The 24920-nt window shown below is 47.6% G+C and overlaps 1 long non-coding RNA gene across 1 annotated transcript in view; it reads left to right on the forward strand.

Annotated features, from left to right (window-relative positions):
* The window catches only part of LOC139262262 (uncharacterized), a 58889-nt gene that overhangs the window by 7678 nt on the left and 26291 nt on the right, over positions 1–24920 (forward strand). The gene's annotated exons all lie outside the window — the stretch shown is intronic.

Here is a 24920-nt window from a genome sequence, read left to right on the forward strand (position 1 = left end):
ACTTGATACTTTATTCCAAACTCCAGAGTGAGGCACAAGCATGGTGTGCAGTGTTTTATACTGCACCAGGTAGTAGGAAACCCCCGGTCTCCACCAGTTGCACCCTCTAGTGGTGCCAGCATGTATATACACAGTGTAAACCTTATTGATGGTACATCAGGTAAACAAGTCTCCATCTTGTGCAACTATACAGTGACTACACAGAGAATACATCCATAGTCTGCATCTACAACATCACTCTCCACCATGTCCTTTGTGCCAATTGCCTTTGCACTATGTGCTCTGGCTTGGCTCTCCCCAGACTTAAGTGCCAACAGCCCTTGCACCTTGGCTATGCTTTGGCTTGGCTCTCTCCCTGTTAACCCCCAAGTCCTTTTGCCACAATGTTGGGTAGTGGTTACCAGTTTGGACGCTTCGATGATGCAGTGGGGGTTCTGACCTTTCGCTCCCGAACATGGCCGAGGTAGCGACTGGGTCTGGGGACTGCGCCATCTCCACCTGGGTGATGGGCAACAGCGGCTGATTGTGCCTATTGGCGCCATTTTCGTTTCCAGGTCCGTGGCGAATAGTGCCATCGGGTGTCTGCAGTGTGAGATAGACCTGGGGCAGGATATCAGGATCAGTGCCTTCACCCTCCTGAGGTCGCTCGCTTGCTAATTTTGGGGACACACTATTCCCGACATCTTGCAACAACATTTTGTTCCTTACATTAGGAATAGTACCGACAATTCGCAACAACACTTTGTTCACAATCTTAATCGGTTCGTTACATTGATTGCCATGCATACAATATCTCTTTAAGTTCAGTTGGTTGCAGGTCTCCTTTAAGAGAACTCTGCTGTCTTTACCCCAGTCAAATCCTTTGTTAGACACCACGTGTTGGTCCCTCAGCGTTGCACCTCGTGGTATTGCCGCGGCCATCTTTTTGTTCAGCCACGCTGCCCCTCGCTGCATCAGGGAAGCCATCTTGCCTCTGTCCTCGAGGTCGACTGCCTTGATCCTTTTCTTCCGTGATTCTGCCACAAAAGCTGGAAGAGTGCATGTGAATTTGATCTTCCTTCCCAGGAGTCCTGACACTGGAGCCGAGAAAGTACTTTTAGGTTGTTCCGGTCGGATCATTGCCACGCAGTCATGATGGACGGTCTGTGCCTCAGGTGCTGCGCCGGTCTGTTCTCCGGTGCCTGGCCCAAGCGAAGGTGAGGTTTTGCTCTGCCTCTGAGCATGGGGGATATCGATTGCTGGAGTGAAGAGGTCTTCCCATTTACACTGGATCTTCCGCATCCACCTTCTTCCGAGTAGCGTTGGACCATCACCTGCAACAATCTACAGAGGTAAATTGTGCACCACGCTATTATGGATTACACTTACATCCGCATTACCAAGGATCAGCTCCTTGGTGTAGGTGTGCAATTTTTCCTGTGCTGGAACTAGCTCGGGTCGTTTTTCGTTCCATAGCCTCTCAAAGGCATCCTGGCTCATCACTGACTGGCTCGCTCCCGTGTTCACTTCCATGAAGACTGGAACGCCGTTTATCTCACCTTCCATCTTCATTGGAAGACAATCGGTGGTGCAGGTATACACTCCATACACTTCTTCTTGTGGCTGAGCTGCCTCTCTGTCCAAATCATCATACTCCCCGCTGGATTCAAAGTCATCTACCGACTCCTCTACTAGACGATGAGTCGTATTTCTTTTACACATTCGCTGGAAGTGGCCCTTCGTGTTACAGGCTTTGCATACGTACTCAGCAAACCGACACTGGTGAGCCCTATGGTTTCCTCCGCAACACCAGCATGGTGCTACTCGATTAGGACCCCTCGGCGGACTCTGAGTTCTGGAACCCTGAGGTCTGTGCTCTCTACCCTGGGCAGAGCCACATTCTACAGTCTTGCCTGTGAAAGGCACCATTCCGTGTACAGTACTTGCCGGGTTTGAGTCCACAGGATGAATAATTTGCTTGGTGCTGCAGGTCAAGGTCATGAACGCCTGACTGATGTTGATGGCCTTCTGCAGGTTGACTGTGGTGTCGGCAGATAATAGCTTGTGAAGGAGGCCCTCGTGGCCAATTCCTATAACGAAGATGTCTCGCAATGCTTCGTTGAGGTGCATGCCAAAATCACACAGTGCCGCAAGTCTCCTGAGGTCGGCAGCATATTTTGCAATCTCCTGGCCCTCAGGTCTGCGGTGGGTGTAGAATCTGTGCCTGGAATGCCCCCGCTCCCCCCCCCCCCCCGGTCTCCACCAGTTGCACCCTCTAGTGGTGCCAGAATGTATATACACAGCTTAAACCTTATTGATAGTACATCAGGTAAACAAGTCTCCATCTTATCCAACTACACAGAGAGTACATCCATAGTCTGCATATACAACAGTAATTTTGGTACCTGAGGAGATTACCCCATGTATATGACGGATGACGCTGAGGTGCAGCATGCAGATACTAAAGAGGAAGGGCTAAGGATGAATTCATGGGGGGCTCCCAAGGTGGCAGTGCTGAGTGGGAAGGGAAGCCGCTGCTAGGGAAGCTCTGGCTATGATCAGATATGTAAGAGTGGAGCCAAGCAAGGGCAATGCCACCAAGCTGGACAATAGAAGAGAGGCAGTGCAGGATATGGCTAGGCTGCAGAGATGTCGAGGAGGACAAGGAGGGATAATGCACCACAGTCAAATTCACAGAAAATGTCATTTGTCAATTTGGTTAGGGGAGTGAGGGATTCAAACAGGGAGTTGTGGGTGATATGGGCATGGGGCTGGGAGGCATCAGCATATTCAAGGACTTTAGAGAGGAACAGGAGGTTAGAGATGGGACGGTAGTTGGCAAGGACAGAGAGGTAAAAGGACATTTTTTTGTCTGAGAATCATTCATTGAGTAAGCAGCCTGTAATGATGCATGTTTGAGGAGGAAAATGGATACCTTCCCTTATTATTGGCAAAAGCTGTGTCAACGTTGCAATTAAGCTCCGAGATATATCTGAGCTAGAGTCAGTCTGCAACGGCAGACATTTAAAGATCACATGATGAACTTCAGCAATTGTACATCCCTGTCTGGAGTAAAAATAAAACGGGGAAAGTGACTCAACCGTGGCTAACAAGGGAAATTAGGGATAGTGTTCAATCCAAGGAAGAGGCATACAAATTGGCCAGAAAAAGCAGCAAACCTGGTATTGGGAGAAATTTAGAATTCAGCAGAGGAGGACAAAGGGTTTAATTAGGAGGGGGGAAATAGAGTATGAGAGGAAGCTTGCTGGGAACATAAAAACTGACTGCAAAAGCTTCTATAGATATGTGAAGAGAAAGAGATTAGTGAAGACAAACGTAGGTCCCTTGCAGTCAGAATCAGGTGAGTTTATAATGGGGAGCAGAGAAATTGGCAGACCAATTGAACAAATACTTTGGTTCTGTCTTCACGAAGGAAAACACAAATAACCTTCGGGAAATACTAGGGGACAGAGGATCTAGCGAGAAGAAAGAACTGAAGGAAATCCTTATTAGTCAGGAAATTTGTTAAGGAAATTGAGGGGAATGAAGGCTGATAACTCCCCAGGGTCTGATAGTCTGCATCCCAGAGTACTTAAGGAAGTGGCCCTAGAAATAGTGGATGCATTGGTGATCATTTTCCAACAGTCTATTAACTCTGGATCAGTTCCTATGGACTGGAGGGTAGCTAATGTAACACCTCGTTTTAAAAAAGGAGGGAGAGAAAACGGTGAATTATACTCCAGTTAGCCTGACACTGGTAGTGGGGAAAATGTTGGAATCAATTATTAAAGATGAAATAGCAGCACATTTGGAAAACAGTGACAGGATCGGTCCAAGTCAGCATGGATTTATAAAAGGGCAGTCATGCTTGACAAATCTTCTAGAATTTTTTGAGGATGTAACTAGTAGAGTGGACAAGGGAGAACCGGAGGATGTGGTGTATTTGGACTTTCAAAAGGCTTTTGACAAGGTCCCACACAAGAGATTGGTGTGCAAAATTACAGCACATGGTATTGGGGGTAATGTACTGACGTAGATAGAGAACAGGTTGGCAGACAGGAAGCAGAGAGTCGGGATAAACTGGTCCTTTTCAGAATGGCAGGCAGTGACTAGTGGGGTGCCGCAGGGCTCAGTGCTGGGACCCCAGCTATTTACAATATACATCAATGATTTAGATGAAGGAATTGAGTGTAACATCTCCAAGTTTGCAGATGATACTAAGCTGGGTGGCGGTGTGAGCTGTGAGGGGGACGCTAAGAGGCTGCAGGATGACTTGGACAGGTTAGGTGAGTGGGCAAATGCATGGCAGATGCAGTATAATGTGAATAAATGTGAGGTTATCCACTTTGAGGGCAAAAGCATGAAGGCAGAATATTATCTGAATGGCGGCAGATTAGGAAAAGGGGAGGTGCAACGAGACCTGGGTGTCATGGTACATCAGTCATTGAAAGTTGGCATGCAGGTACAGCAGGCGGTGAAGAAGGCAAATGGTATGTTAGCCTTCATAGCTAGGGGATTTGAGTACAGGAGCAGGGAGGTCTTACTACAGTTGTACAGGGCCTTGGTGAGGCCTCACCTGGAATATTGTGTTAGTTTGGTCTCCTAATCTGAGGAAGAACATTCTTGCTATTGAGGGAGTGCAGCGAAGGTTCACCAGACTGATTCCCGGGATGGCAGGACTAACATATGAGGAGAGACTGGATCGACTGGGCCTGTATTCAATGGAGTTTAGAAGAATGAGAGGGGGTCTCATCGAAACACATAAAATTCTGACGACACTGGACAGGTTAGATGCAGGAAGAATGTTTGCGGTGTTGGGGAAGTCCAGAAACAGGGGTCATAGTCTAAGGATAAGGGGTAAGGCATTTAGGACCGAGATAAGGAGAAACTTCTTCACTCAGAGAGTTGTCAACCTGTGGAATTCCCTACCGCAGAGAGTTGTTGATGCCAGTTCGTTAGATATATTCAAGAGGGAGTTAGATATGGCCCTTAAGGCTAAAAGGATCAAGGGGTATGGAGAGAAAGCAGGAAAGGGGTACTGAGGTGAATGATCAGCCATGATATTGAATGGTGGTGCAGGCTCGAAGGGCCGAATGGCCTACTCCTGCACCTATTTTCTATGTTTCTATATTTCTATGCACGGCAGAGTTTGTAAGAGGTCAGTCAACTGCTAAATGCTGCTCTAGGTAAAGTTGTTTTCATAATAAATCCAGTGAATATACCTTTGTTATTCAATGAACAGAAGAACATAAGAACTTAAGAAATAGGAGCAGGAGTAAGCCTTTTGGCACCTCGAGCTTGGAAAAAAATTGCAAGTGCTACTGTACAGAGAGACCTGGGGTCCTTGTGCATGAAAAACAAAAAGTTAGTATGCAGGTACAGCAAATAATCAGGAAGGCAAATGGAATGTTGGCCTTTATTGCAAGGGGGATAGAGTATAAAAGCAGATAAAACCTTCTACAACTGTACAGGTATTGGTGAGGCCGCACCTGGAGTACTGCGTACAGTTTTGGTCTCCGTGTTTAAGGAAGGATATACTTGCATTGGTGGCTGTTCAGAGAAGGTTCACTAGGTTGATTCCGGTGATGAGGAGGTTGACTTATGAGGATGGGTTGAGTAGGTTGGGCCTATACTCATTGGAGTTCAGAAGAATGAGAGGTGATCTTATCGAAACATATAAGATAATGAAGGGGCTTGACAAGGTGGATGCAAGAGAGGATATTTCCACTCATAGGGGAAACTAAAACTAGTGGGCATAGTCTCAGAATAAGTCTCAGTCTCATTAAAACTGAGATAAGGAGAAATTTCTTCTCTCAGAAGGTTGTAAATCTGTGGAATTCTCTGCCGCAGAGAGCTGTGGAGGTTGGGTCACTGAATATATTTAAGGCGGAGATAGACAGACTTTTGAGCAATAAGGGAGTAAAGGATTATGGGGAGCGGGAAGGGAAGTGGAGTTGAGTCCATGATCAGATCCGCCATGATCTTATTAAATGGCGGAGCAGGCTCGATGGGCCGAATGGCCTACTCCTGCTCCTATTTCTTATGTTCTTATGTTTATTTACCCTGAGACAGGTCAGACGACCATGGGTTGATATTTGTCTCCCTGACCCACACTGGATCAGTTTCATCAAAAGTGACCAATTAAAGTTGAATTTCACTCGTCTCCACCAAAAGCAAGCCTTTGGGAAGATGGGTCCTGCTGTCTAAATTCTTCTTCCTCTTGTCGCAGAATCTGGTTTTAATTTCATTTACAAACTGTTCTGAAACAGCAGCCAATGTGGGATCTTCGCCGGGGAAATTCCAGAGAGATTTCCGCCCGGTCTCCCACTCTAACTTTGGCGGAAGATCGGGGAAAAACCCAGGTTTGCGTATTTCATTGCCGTTTCCGCCGGAATTACGGTGACAGATTGGGGAAGCCCCGCAGTGTTTCTTCCCCATTGCGTTTCGCCTGCAGGACACAGCCAGAAAGTATCCTCTGACTGCAGTGGTTACTTTGTTCTCAAGCTTATTGCTCGTTGAAGTGAGGGAGGTCAGTGCATGGAAAATGCAGTGCTTTCCAAACCCCCACCCCCATCCACTTTTTGTCCCTGTAGTTGTGTATGCAGACTATGGATGTACTCTCTGTGCAGTCACTGTGTAGCTGCATAAGATGGAGACTTGTTTACCTGATGTACTGTCAATAAGATTTAAACTGTGTGTATACATGCTGGCACCACTAGAGGGTGCAACTGGTGGAGATCGGGGTTTCCTGCCCTGGTGGCAGGGTCCAGTATAAAACGCTGCACACCATGCTTGTGCCTAACTCTGGAGTTTGGAATAAAGGACCAGGGTCACTACAGTTTGAGTACAACACATTGCCTCGTGGGGTCATTCATAAGTACATTACAGACATAATAACTGACGACGAGAATAAGGACTTTCATGTGATATTATGGCTACCTTTGGCATACTAAGAGACTTTGCAGAGGATGATGATTGGGATGCTTTCACGGAAAGGCTTGAGCAATATTTCATGGCGGGGAGACGGACGCATTGGCGGAGAACTGCAAGGCTATACTGCTGACCAGCAGTAGGCCCGAGGTCTACCGCCTTGTCAGGGACTTACTGGCACCCATGAAGGCCAAAGATAAGACATACGATGAGCTGACTGAATTAATTCGCGACCAACTTAAACCAAAAGAGAGCATCCTCACGGCCAGGCACAGATTCTACACTCACTGCAGACCTGAGGGCTAGGAGATTGCAAAATATGCTGCTAACCTCAGGAGACTTGCGGCACCATGTGATTTTGGTACACACCTCAACGAAGCATTGCGAGACATCTTCATTATAGGAAGTGGCCACGAAGGCCTCCTTCACAAGCTATTATCTGCCGACACCACAGTCAACCTGCAGAAAGCCATCAGCATCAGTCAGGCGTTCATGACCTCGACCTGCAGCACCAAGCAAATTATTCGTCCTGTGAACCCGGCAAGTACTGTACACAGAATGGTACCTTTCACAGGCAAGACTGTAGAACGTGGCTTTGTCCAGGGCAGAGAGCACAGACCTCAGGGTTCCAGAACTCAGGGTACGTCGAGGGGTGCCAATCGAGTAGCACCATGCTGGCGTTGCGGAGGAAACCATAGGGCTCACCAGTGTCGGTTTGCTGAGTACGTATGCAAAGCCTGTAACACAAAAGGCCAACTCCAGCATATGTGGAAAGGAAATGTGATTCACCATCTAGCAGAGGAGTCGGTAGATGACTTTGAATCCAGCGGGGAGTATGATGATTTGGCCAGAGAGGCAGCTCAGCCCCAAGAAGAAGTGTATGGAGTGTATACCTGCACCACCGATTGTCCTCCAGTGAAGATGGAAGTCGAGATAAACAGCGTTCCAGTCTTTATGGAAGTGGACACGGGAGCGAGCCAGTCAGTGATGAGCCAGAATGCCTTCAAGAGGCTATGGAACGAAAAACTGGTTCCAGTACGGGAAAAGTTGCACACCTACACCAAGGAGCAGATCCCAGTCCTTGGTAGTGCGGATGTAAGTGTAATCCATAATGGCGTGGTGCACAAGTTACTTCTGTGGATTGTTGCAGGTGATGGTCCAAGGCTACTCCAAAGAAGATGGATGGGGAAGATCCAGTGGAAATGGGAAGCCTCTTCACTCCAGCAATCGATGTCCCCCATGCTCAGAGGCAGAGCAAAACCTCACCTTCGCTTGGGCCAGGCACCAGAGAACAGCCCAGCGCAACACCTGAGGCACAGACCATCCATCACGACTGCGTGGCAATGATCCGACCGGAAAGTACCTTCCCGGCTCCAGTGGCAGGACTCCTGGGGAGGAAGATCGAATTCACATGCACTCTTCCAGCTTTTGTGGCAGAATCGTGGGAGAAACGGATCAAGGCAGTCGACCTCGAGGACAGAGACAAGATGGCGTCCCTGATGCAGCGAGGTGCCGCGTGACTGAAAAAAAAGATGGCCGCGGCAATATCACGAGGTGCAACGCTGAGGGACCAACACGTGGTGTCTAACAAAGGATTTGACTGGGGTAAAGCCAGCAGGGTTCTCTTAAAGGAGACCTGCAACCAACTTAACTTAAAGAGACATTGTATGCATGGCAATCAATGTAACGAACCGATTAAGATTGTGAACAAAATGTTGTTGTGAGATATCGGGAATAGAGTGTCCCCAAAAGTAGCAAGCGAGCACTGATCCTGATACTCTGTCCCAGGTCTATCCCACGCTGCAGGCACCCGATCGCACTATTCACCACGGACCCGAAAACAAAAACGGTGCCAATACACGCAGTCGGCCGCCGTTGCCCACCAACCGTCTGGAGACGGTGCAGCCCCCAGACCCAGTCGCTACATCGACCATGTCCGGGAGCAAAAGCTCAGAACCAACGAGTTCCCCAAAGGGGACCTGGAACAGCCAGGTTCCCAACACCGTTAGAGAGCAGGCAGAAGGCTCTTCAGCCCTCAAAGGAGGAAGGGAGGCCACACACATCTGTGGCTCTGCCCACCACTAGGCAACGGCAAAGGCCCTGAGTCCTGGCTAGGTGAGCGAACCAAGCCCACCCCGCTAGCAGGGGGCGCAGCGCCGCCATCAGACGACTAGGACCCCGTCCGGTTGCTCTGGAACCTGCGTCCTCACATATCTGTACTGCTACCTCAGTACTTACCATGACTGAACCATGAATGCAATCTACCCAATCCTGGCGCACGACCGTAAAATGTAATGAATGTAAGTCACCGAACCAAGGTGTCACGATACAAACTGTAAAAAACTTTCTTCTTCCTTTCTTTGTACTTGCACTGTGTCTGATCCTTATGTTAATGTAACGGGCCAGCTGCATGACCTCACTGTGGGGGGTGGGAGGGGGGGCGGAAATGAATGTATGTAACCATGGACACACACATGGATCACACCCAGAACCCTCTGGAACCTCCACTGCATCATCAAACCATCCAAACTGGTAACCACTACCCAACGTTGTGGCAAAAGGACTTGGGGGCTAACAGGGAGAGGGCCAAGCCAAAGCATAGCCAAGGTGCAAGGGCTATTGGCACTTAAGTCTGGGGAGAGCTAAGCCAGAGCACATAGTGCAAAGGTAATTGGCACAAAGGACTTGGGGGAGAGTGATGTTGTAGATGCAGACTACAGATGTACTCTCTGTGTAGTCACTGTGTGGTTGCATCAGATGGAGACTTGTTTACCTGATGTACTGTCAATAAGGTTTACACTGTGTGTATACATGTTGGCACCACTAGAGGGTGCAACTGGTGGAAACTGGGGGTTTCCTGCCCTGGTGGCAGGGCCCAGTATAAAACGCTGCACACCATGCTTGTTCCTTACTCTGGAGTTTGGAATAAAGGACCAAGGTCACTACAGTTTGAGTACAACACATTACCTCGTGGAGTCATTCATAAGTACATTACAGACATAGCATCTGTGGCAGCCTCAAAGACTCCCAGGCAGGTGTTATTTAGTTGATATTGCCTCTCCCCATTCTTCCTACAAAAATGTGTCACTTCACACGTCTCTGCGTAAAATCTCACCTGCCACGTATCTGCTGATTTCACCAGCCTATATCCTCCTGATTTCTGTTACTATCCTCCTCATTGTTTACTACGTTTACGAGTTTTGTGTCATCGGCAATCTTTGAAATCATGCTCTGTGTGCCCAAGTCCAGGTCATTAGCACATGTCAAAAAGAGCAGTGGTGCCAATGCTAACCCCTGGGGAACACTGCAGACCTCTATCCAGTCTGTAAAACAACCGTTCACCACTACTCTCTACTTTCTGTCCTGGAACCAATTTTATATCCATGCTGCCACTGTCCCATTAGTCCCATGGGTTTTAGTTTTGCTAACAAATATATTATGTGGTACTTTATCAAATGCCTTTTGAAAGTCCATATACGCAATATCAATCGCACTACCCTCATCAACCCACTCTGTTACTTCATCAAAGAATCAAATCAGTTTAGTCAAACACAATTTGCCTTTAACAAATCCATGCTGACTTTTATTTATTAATCCATACTTTTCCAAATGCCATTTAAATTTGTTCTGGATTATTGTCTCTCAAAGTTTCCAACTGACATTAGGCTGGCTGGCCTGTAGTTGTCAGGTTTATCTCGCTCCCTTTTTTTATCTATTCTTCATCTGCTTTCATCCTATCCAATATCGCTGCTGCTGCCTCCTTTACTGCTACATTGGCAGCATCCTCTTATTTATTGAAGGAAGATGCAAAGTACTCATTTAATACCTCAGCCATGCCTTCTGCCTCCACAAGAATATCTATTTTTCATTCCTTAATCGGCCTCACCTTTCTTTGACTGCCCTTTTGCTATTTATGTGTTTTTAAAAGACTTTTGGGTTCCCTTTTGTGATAACCGCTAATCTATTAGCATATCTCTCTTTGTCCCTTTTTTAAATCTCCTCTGTACTTTCTGCATTATGAACCTATAAAGAAAGAAGATTAAATTAAATGCAATTGATAATCAAGGTCCCAAAGTTTCAATTTGTTCATTGATAATGGGGCCAGAAAAGATCAAGAATCATCTTTTTATTAGTCTAAGATGAAAAGTGCGTGGAATTTTAATCGAGATTTATTGAAACATTGTAATAAAATGCTGCCTGTAACTCTGCTGTTGTGCAAAATTTCCCTCGACCTCCTCTGAACCCAATTAGAGAGAAGCATTGGATGGGTGTGATGGGCTTTGATGATTATCTGTGTTGTATTTTAAATGAGCTGCCAGTTTTCACAGAAGGTACCATGCTCAGAATATAGGAGGCAGTCCATCCTTTGACCCTTTTTATCTGCAAGTAACCAAAGGATAAATCAGCTACTTAGGCCGGAATTTCCCCGACAAAAAAACAGGTGGGTTTGGAGCGTGGGGGCAGTTAAAAAGATGGTATTCCTAACCTGGTCACTTCCAACCCATCCCCCTCCAGTTGGGATTGAGGCAGGACGGGGGGGGATGGGCAACCAACCCACTCCAAGGGTTGGTATGCCAATTCAAATATTGAAATGAGGCTGGAAGCCTCTTTTTTCACCTCCATTTTGAATTTAACTACATGTGGACAGGTTTCAGACAATCCTTGAAACCTGGCAGTTAAACCGAGGCAGGGACTTCTGCACCCAGGAGGTAAGTGGCATCATACCTACCTCCTGGATCCAGGGTCCCTTCCTAACCCACTCCCCGCGATCATAGATCCCTTCAGGATGTCTCTGATCACCCCTCCCCCCACTCCGATCCCCGATACTGCCATACCGATCCCTGATCCCTCCCCCCCCACGATCCTGATCCTGCCAATTCCCAACCCCCACCCCGTCCACAATCCATGATCATGCTGACCCCGTGATGCCCTCACTCCCACCGATCCCCGACCATGCTGACCTTATGTTCCCTCCCCCAGACCTACCCCTCCTATCTGAGGACTACCCGCCTGCAATCAGCCAGCCTCTCAATCTGGCTGGCTGCAGGCGGGAATCCAAGGCCTCATATTCAAATCAGGCCCTGACGTTAAAGTCGACAGGGCCTATGAGAAACCCGACTTCCCGGGTTCGCCGCCTGCCTCGGGCCCTGCTGCCCCAACATAAGAAACATAAAAAATAGGAGCAGGAGTAGGCCATACGACCCCTCGAGCCTGCTTCACCATTTAGTACGATCATGGCTGATCCAATCATGGACTCAGGTCCACTTCTTGCCCGTTCCCCATAATCCCTTATCCCTGTTGTGTATGGAGAAAGATTCAGACTGAACACTGTGAGCTCAAAATAAAGTGTGACCGTAGTCTTTTATTGCAGGTCTCCAGAGTGCCTCTGCAATCTGTGAAGCCTCCTTAAATACTTGTGCTTCCAAGGGATTATGGGATCCCTTGGGACTCCAGGGGATGAGCCCTCTGGTGGCTGTACAGAGTAAATACAAGTATACATATATAACAACACTCCCCCCCCCCCCTCCCCACCCACTCCCCCCACCCCGCCCATCGATACCGGGCCACCACACTTGGGATCTGGCTATCGCTTTCACCATTACGATGCCTGGGTGGATACTGTGGAGGCCATTGATGAAAGTGTCTCTGCCCTTCTTGGGGACCACTACTCAATTGCCCCACAGAAGGCAGTCTGTTTGCATAGACATTTCATCTTTGCGCTGCTGGAACGGCTTTATCTATTTCTGCATTTCCACTGGGACACTGGACCAGCTCCCGTGAAGCACACAGCTTTTCACTAGAAATAATAAGGGGTTCTGGCTTGTCCAGGTTTTAATCTGCCAGGCAGTGACGGGTGATTCCTCACTCTCAAATGCTTCCATGACCATGGCTAGATCTGCGGGCTGTGCCATTTCCACCCCTGTGGTGGGCAATGGCACCCTACTGAGAGCATTGGCGCAGTTTTCTGTGCCTGGCCTGTGGCGGATGGCGTAGTTGTATGCGGACAACGTGAGCACCCATCTCTGGATGTGGGCCGATGTGTTGGTATTTATCCCTTTACTCTCGGAGAACAAGGATATAAGTGGCTTATGGTCAGTTTTCAATTCGAATTTTAGCCCAAACAGGTATTGATGCATTTTCTTTACCCCATAGACACACGCTAACGCTTCTTTCTCAATCATGCTGTAGGCTCTCTCAGCCTTAGACAGACTCTGGATGCATAAGCAACTGGTTGCAGTTTCCCAAAATCATTAGCTTGTTGCAATACACACCCGACGCCATATGACGATGCATCACACGCTAGCACCAAACGTTTACATGGAAAGCAGAACAATTTTCTCGCTTTTACAAAGGCATTTTCTTGGCTTTTGCCCCAAAGCCATTCATCCCCTTTACGTAGTAAGACTGGTTCTAACAGTATGCTGAGACCCAGTAAGAAGTTACCAAAGTAGTTCAGGAGTCCCAGAAATGACCGCAGCTCCGTCACGTTCTGTGGTCTCGGTGCGTTCTCGATTGCCTCCGTCTCCGCGTTGGTGGGCCTGATGCCGTCCGCCGTAATCTTCTTTCCCAGGAACTCCACGCACCAGGAAGACACACTTTGAGCATTTTAACCTGAGCCCCACGCGGTTGAGTCGACTAAGAACCTCCTCCAAGTTCTGCAGATGCTCGATTATGTTCCGACCTGTGACCAAGATGTCGTCCTGGACGACCACGGTGTGCGGGACCGACTTCAGTAAGCTTTCTATGCTTCTCTGGAATATCGCCGCCGCCGATCGGATTCCAAACGGGCATCTGTTATAAACAAAAAGACCTTTGTGCGTGTTGATGCAGGTGAGGACCTTCGATGATTCCTCCAGTTCCTGCGTCATGTAGGCTGAAGTCAGGTCCAGCTTCATGAACGTCCTTCCTCCCGCCAACATTGCAAAAAGGTCGTCGGCTTTTGGTAGTGGGTATTGGTTCTGTGGGGAGAAACGATTGATAATTACTTTGTAATCGCCACAGATTCTGACGGTGCTGTCTCCCTTGAGGACTGGGACGATAGGACTGGCTCACTCGTTGAACTCGATCATGGAAATGATGCCCTCTCTTTGCAGCCGGTCTCGCTCGATCTCTACCGTTTCTCTCATCATGTACGGTACTGATCTCGCCTTGTGATGGATGGGTCGCGCCCCTGGAATTAGGTGGATCTGCACTTTTGCTCCTTGGAATTTCCCGATGCCTAGTTCAAACAGCGAAGGAAATTTGTTTAAAACCTGGGCACATGAAGTGTCATCAACGGGCGATAGCGCTTGGACGCCGTCCCAGTTCCAGCGTATCTTTCCCAGCCAGCTCCTGCCGAGCAATGTGGGACCATCGCCCGGTACCACCCAGAGTGGTAGCTTATGCACCGCTCCATTGTCGGAGACCTTTATGGTAGCACTGCTGATTACAGGAATCCGTTTTTTCGTAAAAGTTCTTAGTTTTGTGCGAATTGGAGTTAAGACTGGCCTTGAGGCCTTGTTGCATCACAACCTTTCGAAAATCTTTTTGCCCATGCTGGACTGGCTCGCGCCCGTGTCCAGCTCCATTGACACCGGGAGTCCATTTAGTTCAACATTCAGCATTATCGGGGGACAATTCGTGGTGAATATGTGCACCCCATGCTACTCTGCCTCCTCGATCGGAGTCTCTGGTTCGTTGTGATCCTCCGTGGATCTGTCCTCCTCTGCAATATGATGGTTTGCAGGTTTAACAGGCTTTGCAGCTCGCCTGCACACTCATTGGAGGTATCCCATTGTTCCACAGCCCTTGCAAACGTAATCTTTGAATTGGCATGAATGGAAACGATGATCACCCCTGCAGCACCAACAAGGTGTTAATGGCCTTGCATTCATCACCCTTGATGGTGGACTCTGAGATATTTGCGGATGTGTAGCTGCAGGTATGTGTGACCTGCCCTGTACATTACAATTCGAAAACAACATCACTTTGCTCACAGTACTTGTAGCAGCACTTGTGTGCTGAGAGATTTGCTTCGTATTGTCAGTGGTGGCAATGAACACCTGGACTATCGCTATGGACTTATTCAAGGTTGGGGTCTCTACAGTCAAAAGTTTGCGAAGTATGGTTTCGTGGCCAATGCCAAGTACGAAAAAGTCTCTGAGCATGTGCTCCAAATGTCCTTCAAATTCGCAATGTCCTGCAAGGCGTCTTAGCTCGGCGACATAACTCGCCACTTCCTGTTCTTCAGACCTTTTGTAGGTGTAGAACCATTACCTCGCCATCAGAACGTTTTCCTTCGGGTTCAAATGCTCTCGGACCAGTGTGCACAAATCGTCGTACGATTTCTCCGTGGGTTTCGCTGGAGTGAGTAGATTCTTCATGAAGCCATACGTTGGTGCCCCACAGACAGTGAGGAGGATCGCTCTACGTTTGGCAGCGCTCTCTTCCCCATCTAGCTCGTTGGCCACGAAGTATTGGTCGAGTCGCTCCACAAAAGTTTCCCAATCATCTCCCTCTGAGAATTTCTCCAGGATGCCCACTGTTCTCTGCATCTTTGGGTTCGCTATCTGTATCTTGTTGCCAGTTGTTGTGTATGGAGAAAGATTCAAACTGAACACTGTGAGCTCAAAGTAAAGTGTGATCTTAATCTTTTATTGCAGGTCTCCAAAGTGCCTCTCCAACCTGTGAAGCCTCCTTAAATACCTGTGTTCCCAATGGATTATGGGATATGGGATCCCTTGGGACTCCAGTGGATGAGCCCTCTGGTGGCTGTGTAGAGTAAATACAAGTTTACATATATAACAACACTCTTCCCCCCCCCCCCCCCCAAAAGTCAATAGTGTAACTATTTTCAATGTGAGTCGATCTGGGGCTCTTCTTGCCCTGGTTGATCGTCTCGGTGTGAAAGCTGGTGTTGTTGAATCATTTGTTGGGCCCTCGCTGGGCTGCTGTGCAGCTGGCCTTGCTGGGCTGCCTGGTGTGTTGGGTTCTGCTTCGTGGTCAACCGTGGTGCTGGTTGTCACTGGTGTGTATGTTGGGGGATCAAAAAAAGGTAGGGTCCAAGGTGGGTTGCTCAGGATAGTCCGTGAATCTGAGTTTGATTTGGTCCAAGTGTTTCCGGTGAATGAGTCCATTTGAAAGTTTGACCCGAAACACCCTGCTCCCCTCTTTGGCCACGACAGTGCCGGGAAGCCACTTGGGACCTTGTCCATTATTTAATACAAATACAGGATCATTGATTTCAATCTCGCGTGACACATTTGCGCTATCATGGTATGCACTTTGTTGAAGCTGCCTGCTCTCTACCTGTTCATGTAGATCAGGGTGAACTAACGAGAGCTTTGTCTTAAGTGCCTTTTCATGAGCAGTTCAGCAGGTGGGATCCCAGTGAGTGGGTGGGGTCTCGTGCAGTAGCTCAGAAGGACTCAGATAGGCGGGTCTGCAGTGAGCCTTCAGTTACCCTCTTCAAACCTTGCTTGATGGTTTGGACTGCTCTCTCTGCTGGTTTAAACGGGGCAGATGTGACATGTTTGATCCCGTTACGGGTCATGAATTATTTGAACTCAGCACTGGTAAAACATGGCCCGTTGTATCCCATCCTCGTCACCAGTTGTTGTGTAAGGAAAAAGAGTCAGACTGAACACTGTGAGCTCAAAGTATAGTGTGACTTTCGTCTTTTATTGTCGGTCTCCAGAGTGCCTCTCCCACCTGTGAAGCCTCCTTAAATACCTTTTTATGGGATCCCTTGGGACTCCCGGGGATGAGTCCTCTGGTGACTGTACAGTGTAAATACAAGTTTACATATATAACAAGGAGGCCATTCGGTCCATCGTGTCCGTGTAAGTCGAACATGAGCTACCTAGCGTAATCCCACCTTCCATCACTAGGTCCGTAGCCCTGTAGGTCACAGCTCTTTAAATGCACATCCAAGTACTGTTTTCAATGTGATGACAGTGTCTGCCTCTACCACCCTTTCAGGCTGTGAGTTCCAGACCCCCACCACCCTCTGGGTGAATAAAAATGTCCTCATCTCCCCTCTAAACCTTCTACTAACTACTTTAATTCTATGTTCCCTTGGTTATTGATCCTTCTGCTAAGGAAAATAGGTCCTTCCTATCCACTCTATCTAGGCCCCTCATAATTTTATACACCCCAATTAAATCTTCCCTCACCATCCTTTGTTCCAAAGTAAATAACTCCAGCCTATCCAATCTTTCCTCATAGCTAAAATTTTCCAGTCCTGGCAACATCTTCATAAATCTCCTCTGTGCCCTCTCTAGTGCAATCACATCTTTCCTGTAATGTGGTGACCAGAACTGCACACAGTACTCTAGCTGTGGCCTAACTAGTCTTGTATACAGTTCAAGTATAACCTCCCTGCTCTTATATTCTATGCCTCAGCTAATAAAGGAAAGAATTCCGAATGCCTTTTTAACCAGCTTATCGACGTGTCCTGCTACATTTAAGGATCTGTGGACATACACACCAAGGTCCCTCTGTTAACATAAGAACATAAGAAATAGGAACAGGAGTAGGCCATACAGCCCCTCAAACTTGCTACACCATTCAATAAGATCATGGCTGATCTGATCATGGACTCAGCTCCACTTCCCTGCCCGCTCCCCATAACCCCTTATTGTTCAAGAAACTGTCTATTTCTGTCTTAAATTTATTCAATGTCCCAGCTTCCACAGCTCTCTGAGGCAGCGAATTCCACAGATTTACAACCCTCTGAGAGAAGAAATTCCTCCTCATCTCAGTACCCTCCCATTTATTGTGTATTCCCTTGCCTTGTTGCTCCTCCCCAAATGCATTACCTCATACTTCTCCGGATTGAATTCCATTTCCCACTTTTCTGCCCAACTGGCCAGTTCAGCGATATCTTCCTGCAGTCTAAAGCTTTCCTCCTCACTGTCAACCACACGGCCAATTTTTGTATCATCCACAAAACTCTTTATCATGACCCCTACATTTAAATCTAAATTATTAATATATACTACAAAAAGCAAGGGACTGAGCATTGAGCCCTGTGGAACCCCACTGGAAGCAGCCTTCCAATCGTAAAAACACCCTTTGCTTCTAGCCACTGAACTAATTTTGGATCCAATTTGCCACTCTCCCTTGGATCCCATGGACTTTAACTTTTTTGATTAGCGTGCCATGTGGGATTTTGTCAAAAGCATTGCTAAAATCCATGTATACTACATCAAACATACTGCCCTCATCGACCCTCCTTGTTAATTCCTCAAAAAATTCAATCAAATTAGTTAGACATGACCTTTCCTTAACAAATCCATGCTGACTGTCCTTGATTAATCTGTGTCTTTCTAAATGAAGTTTTAAACTGTTCCTCAGAATTGATTCCAATAATTTGCCCACCACCGAGGTTAAACTAACGGGCCTGTAATTACTTGGTTTATCCTTTCCTCCCTTTTTAAACACTGGTACAACGTCAGCAGTTCTCCAATTGTCTGGCACCATTCCTGTAGCCAGGGATGATTGAAAAATGATGATCAGAGCACTTAGATTTTGTGCTCAACTCACTAGAATGGGACAAACTCACGACCTTCTGACTGAGCGATGGCTGACACCTGTGTGGCATTAATGGATACTGTTTATATCTCAAAAGATGTTAGGAACATAGGAACAGGAGTAGACCATATGGCCTCTCGAGCCTATTCTGCCATTCAATAAGATCATGGCTGATCTTCGACCTCAACTCCACTTTTATTGCCTGATCTCCATAATCCCTTGATTCCCCTGGAGTCCAAAAATCTATCTATCTCAGCCTTAAATATACTCACTGACTCAGCGATCACAGACCTTCGGGGAGAAAATTCCCAATATTCACAACCCTCTGGGTGAATTTACAATCTATATTAACGACTTGGAAGAAGGGACTGAGTGTAACGTAGCCAAGTTTGCTGACGATACAAAGATGGGAGGAAAAGCAATGTGTGAGGAGGACACAAAAAACCTGCAAAAGGACATAGACAGGTTAAGTGAGTGGGCAAAAATTTGGCAGATGGAGTATAATGTTGGAAAGTGTGAGGTCATGCACTTTGACAAAAGAAAATCAAAGAGCAAGTTATTATTTAAATGAAAAAAATTGCAAAGTGCTGCAGTACAACAGGACCTGGGGATCCTGGTGCATGAAACACAAAAGGATAGTATGCAGGTACAGCAAATGATCAGGAAGGCCAATGGTATCTTGGCCTTTATTGCAAAGGGGAGGGAGTATAAAAGCAGGGAAGTCTTGCTACAGTTATACAGGGTATTGGTGAGGCCACATCTGGAATACTGTGTACAGTATTAGTTTCCATATTTAAGAAAGGATATACTTGCTTTGGAGGCAGTTCAGAGAAGATTCACTAGGTTGATTCCGGGGATGAGGGGGTTGACTTATGAGGAAAGGTTGAGTAGGTTGGGCATCTACTCATTGGAATTCAGAAGAATGAGAGGTGATCTTATCAAAATGTATAAGATTATGAGGGGGCTTGACAAGGTGGATGCAGAGAGGATGTTTCCACTGATAGGGCACTAAATGGCACGATCTTAGAATAAGGGGCCGCCCATTTAAAACTGAGATGAGGAGAAATTTCTTTTCTCAGAGGGTTGTAAATCTGTGGAATTCACTGCCTCAGAGAGCTGTGGAAGTTTGGACATTGATTAAATTTAAGACAGAAATAGACAGTTTTTAAAATGATAAGGGGATAAGGGGTTATGGGGAGCGGGCGGGGTAGTGGAGCTGAGTCCATGATTGGATCAGCCATGATCGTATTAGATGGTGGAGCAGGCTCGAGGGGCTGCATGGCCTTCTCCTGCTCCTATTTCTTATGTTCTTATAAAGAAATTCCTCCTCGTCTGAGTCGTAAATAGTCGACCCCTTTTCCTGAGACTGTGCCCCCTTGTTCTAGACTCTCCAGGCAGGGCCAATAACCTCTCAGCATCTACCCTGTCAATCCCCCTCAGAATCTTCTATGTTTCAATGAGATCACTTCTTATTCTTCTAAACTCAAGAGTGTATAGCCCCAAGCCACTATGCTACTGTATCTAGGGGCTCGGTAATATAGTGGTTATGTTACTGGACTTAACCTGATCACCACGGCAGCTGGGCAGTTTAAATTCAGTTAATTAAATAAATCTGGAAAATAATACCAGTAATAATACCAGTAACCAGACCATGAAACTACCAGATTGTAGGCATATTAACAGTAAAAGAGTTGTCAGAGAAGCAGTGGGGACAATTAGGGACCAAAATGGAGAACTATTGAAGAAGGCAGAAGGCATGGCTGAGGTACTAAATGAATACTTGGTGTAGTATATGCAAGCGCTCTAATAATGACTCCACGAGGTAAGGGTATTGTACTTGAACTGTAGTGACCTTAGTCCAATTATTGCAGCTCCTTCAGTGAGGACACAATGAGGTGAGCTCCCTTTTATACTTGGTTACCTGCAGTGTGCAGGTGACCCTTAGGTCTCCAGCAGTAGCATCCTCTGGTGGTACAGGTATGGTGGTTACAGTGTGAAGGTACATTCAGTGGTCTAGTGTTACTGAATGTAACACCCTAAGTCTTGTGCAACAGGCTTTTGCACTGTGTGCTCTGGCCCTCGACTTGAGTCCCCAAAGCCCTTGCACTTTGTCTTTGCTTGGGAATGTCTCTCTCCCTGTGGACCCCCAAGTCCTTATTGCCACAACATTGGGAAATGGTCAGCAGTGGATGGTTGGAGGTTGTAGTTAGGGTTGTGTGGGTTCTGGGTGTGATCCATGTGTTCATGGCTACATACATCCATTTCCCCCCCTTATACATAGACCATGTGTGTGGCTCAACACCTGCATTGGCATACATGTACAGAGAATAAGGAATCAGGTTGTTTATGTCACTGTTTTTGAGTTCAGCAGTGGTGGAGCAAGTACATGTTTTAAGTAAAGTACATACGTGGTATTGTCTGGGTGGATGAGGACGTTTAGTGGTGGGCAGAGCCACAGGGGTGTATGGCCTCCCTGTCCTCCATTGAGGGCTGCAAGGTCATCCTGCAGCCCTTCAGTGGTGGTGGAAGTCTGGTCATCCCAGGTCCCGCTGGGAGGGCTGGAGGGTTCTGGCCTCTTGCTCCCGGTGCTGGCCCTGGTGGCCAGGGGGGTAGGGCCGATCTGGGGCAGGATGCCAGTGGTGGTGACTGTGCCATTCATTGATCGCTGCCCCTGCAGTGGGTATGCTCCCACTGGGTGTGTGGCCACCCTCCCTGGGGCATCATATTGGTCCCGGAGGCGCAGGCTACATGATCGGGTAGCCCGCTGGACCTGGGTGCTTCCCACAGGAGGTTGTCTTTGGCTTTGTTGGCGTACATGTAGAACTCGACATCATCTGACTCGACATTGTTATTTGTCTTTACACTTTCACATTTGTCCATTACAACACTTTCCTGTGTACTATCAGCATCTCTGTGTAAGATTACATTTGGATACCTGCCTTTGTTATTTACATTTTTCTCATTAGCATTACTAGCATCACTGTTCAACAGTACATTTATATACTTGCATTTGTTGATTGCATCTTTTACATTAGCGTCACCAGCATCGCTTTTCAACGGTATATTTGTATACTTGCATTCGTTAACTACACCTTTATCATTAGTGTCACCGGCATCACTGTACCAAGAGTGGAACTGTCCCTTTAATTGTTTTGGGTTGCCGATCTTCTTTAAAAGGGCCTTGCAATCTTTACCCCAATCCGGTTCGCTGCTCGGCAGCACGTGTTGCTCCCTCAACTGCCCCTCGTGGTCTGGTCGCGGCCATCTTGATTTCAAGTGCTTCACCTCGTGGTGCGGGCGCCATCTTTTCTCTCTCCACAAGGTAGGCTGCGGTGTGCCTTTTCTCCCCGGCTTCTGCCATGGAAGCCGGGAATCTATCTTCTGCGCCGATCTTCTTCCCTCGGAGTCCTGCCACTGGAACTCGGAAGGTGAGGTCTGGTCATTCAGGTTGGATCATCTCGTCGTTGAGTTGTGCAGTCTGTGTCATCGCCACGCAGTCAAGCTGGACAGTAGGATTTCCAGGTGCTGCAATGGACCCAAGTTTGGGGCTGCATAGGACGTCGATCGTCGGGCCCTGGTGGCTTTCCCAGCTCCAACAGATTTGGATTTGCTTCATCCATCTTCTTCCCAGCAGCGTTGGACCATCACTGGTAATGATCCACAAAGGTAGCTTGTACATCGCGCCACCATGGGACACCTGGACATCCACACTGCCAACGACTGGGATGGTGTCTTTTGTGTAAGTGAGCAGCTTCGCCTGGATTGGGAGCATTTTGGGTCGTTTGGCGGGATTGTCCCAGAGTTTTCGAAGGCCGTCTGATTCATCATCAATTGGCTCGCCCCTGTGTCGACTTCCATCGAGACTGGAACACCATCAATTTCTACTTCCATTTTGCACGGGGAACTCTCGGTGGAGCAGGTATACACTCCATACACCTCTTCCAGGGGCTGAGCTGCTTCGTAGACTCTCTCTTCCTCTTCATCAGCGCTGGAGCCCGGGTGATCGGCCAACTCTTTAGCGACTCGGTGAGTAAAATTCCATGCACACATTCGCTGGAGATGACCTTTAGTGTTACAGCCTTTGCAAGTATAGCCTTTGTATCGGCACTGGTGGGCTCTGGGATTTCCTAAACAGCACCAGCACGGGGCTAGCCGGTTGGCCCCATGTGGCGGACTCAGGTTTGCGGGACTCGGGGCAGCAGCCTTGCCTCTGAAAAGCGCCATTCGGTTCACCATACTCGTCGGGTTAGAGTCCTGGGGGTGAGTCATCATTCTCTTGGAATCGCAGGCTGAAATCATGAATGCCTGGCTCACTTTAATTGCCTTCTTCAGGGTGACCGTTGTGTCCGCAGAGAGCAGCTTGTGGAGGAGGTCCTCGTGGCCGATTCCAATAACGAAGATGCTTCGGTGAGGTGGTCGCCAAAATCACACAGTGCAGCCAATCTTCTCAGGTCTGCAGCATATTTTGCAATTTCTTGGCCTTTGGGCCGCAGGTGGGTGTAGAACCGGTGTCTGGCTATGAGGATGCTCTCTTTAGGTTTGAGTTGCTCTTGTATTATAGTTACGATTTCCGCGTAAGTTTTGGTTGTCGTCTTTGCTGGGGATCGCAGGTCCCTGACGAGGCCATGGACAGTGGGCCTACAACTGCTGAGCAGGATGGCTCTGCGCTTATCAGCCAGTGAGGTCGGTGTGTCTCCAGCCAGGTCATTTGTGATGAAAAAGTGTTTGAGCCTTTCCACAAAGACATCCCAATCTTCCCCATCGGCAAATTGTTGGAAGTTGCTTAGGTTAGACATGTTGTGCGTGGAAATTTGTAATCTCGTCACCAATTGTAGTATATGCAAGCACTCTAATAATGACTCCACGAGATAAGGGTATTGTACTTGAACTGTCGTGACCTTAGTCTATTTATTGCAGCTCCTTGAGCAAGGACACAATGAGGTGCGCTCCCTTTTATACTTGGTTACCTGCAGTGTGCAGGTGACCCTTAAGTCTCCACCAGTAGCACCCTCTGGTGGTACAGGTATGGTGTATACAGTGTGAAGGTACATTCAGTGGTCTAGTGTTACTGTACATACATTATACATACATAATACTTGGCATCAGTGTTTGCCAAGGAAGAGGGCTTTGCAAAAGCTATGGTAAACGAGGAGATTGCTGGGATACAGGATGAGAGAAAAATAAATAAAGAGGAGCTCCTAGACAGGCTGGCAGTAATTAACAGTCACTTGGTTAAGCATGGACTAATAAAGAAGAGACAACATGGATTTGTTAAAGGCACATCGTGTATGACTAACTTGATTGAGTTTTTTGATGAGGTAACAGAGAGGTTGAATGAGGGCAACGCAGTTGATGTTGTGGATTATAGACTTTCAAAAAAAGTAAAGTACCACATACTAGACTTGTTAGCAAAACCGAAGCCCATGGGATAAAAGGGGCAGTAGCTGTATGGATACAAAATTGACTAAAGGAGAGAAAGCAGAGTTGTGGCAGATGACACAAAACTTGGAAGTGCAGTAAACAGCGAGCAGGACAATAATAGACTTCAGGATGACGTAGACAGGCTGGTGGAATGGACAGACCCATTGCAGGTGAAATTCACGCAGAGAAGTGTGAGGTAATACATTTTTGGTAGGAAAAATGAGGAGAGACCATACACACTAGATGTTACAATTTTAAAGGGGGTGCAAGAAGAGAGAGGCCTGGGGGTGCTTGCTTACATTTCTTTGAAGATGGCAGGACAGGTTAACAAATCAGGTATTAAAGCATATGGGATCCTCAGCTTTATAACTAGAGGCATAGGGGCCGAAATTCAGTGTCCCTGGAGGGACCATTAAAATCGATCGGCCGCCGTGTTTAGGTGTTTTGCCCCCCTCCCCCCCAAAGCATATTCAGCTTGGGGGGGTGGGGGTTCCAGCAATGCGCACTTCCGCCGGAATCGGCGGGTTGAATCAGCAGTAAAGGGTTTCGGCCCATGGTGACGCTATCAGGGTGTGCGCCGCTGCTAGGTGACCATGCCACCCATTTTCAGCAGTTAAAAGAGAGGTTTATTTTCAGCAGTGACCCCGCGAGGTTTTTGTGTCGGTCCACTTTGCCGTGGAATGCGACACCGTTGGACAAGGTCAACGGACTATTCCCGTGATCGGCGATTTTTGAAGGAAAGTTAACTTTATTTTTTGCCCACATTGAAGCTGCTGAGTGGTGTTCAGAGGTTTTGTGAGACTTCTGAGGACTTTCAGCTCTCACTTTAGTGGAGGCCTGTAGGCCTCATTCTGTGCTCCAGAGGCCTGCTTTTGACAGGGTGCAGCCTCAATCACAATGGGATCAGTGTTGGCAGGGGAACACCTGGGCAGACGCAGGGCGGCATGCAGAAGAAGGCGTTGCCGTCAGCAAAGTCTAGAGAGGCAGCGGGCAAGAGGGTGGCAGCAGTCATGGCTGCCTAACAGAGAAGGGCCTGCAGGTATATGCAGACCTGCAGCTAGAGAGGGCAGCCAGGA

Source organism: Pristiophorus japonicus, chromosome 4, assembly GCF_044704955.1.
Source record: "Pristiophorus japonicus isolate sPriJap1 chromosome 4, sPriJap1.hap1, whole genome shotgun sequence".
Lineage (NCBI taxonomy): Eukaryota > Metazoa > Chordata > Chondrichthyes > Pristiophoridae > Pristiophorus > Pristiophorus japonicus.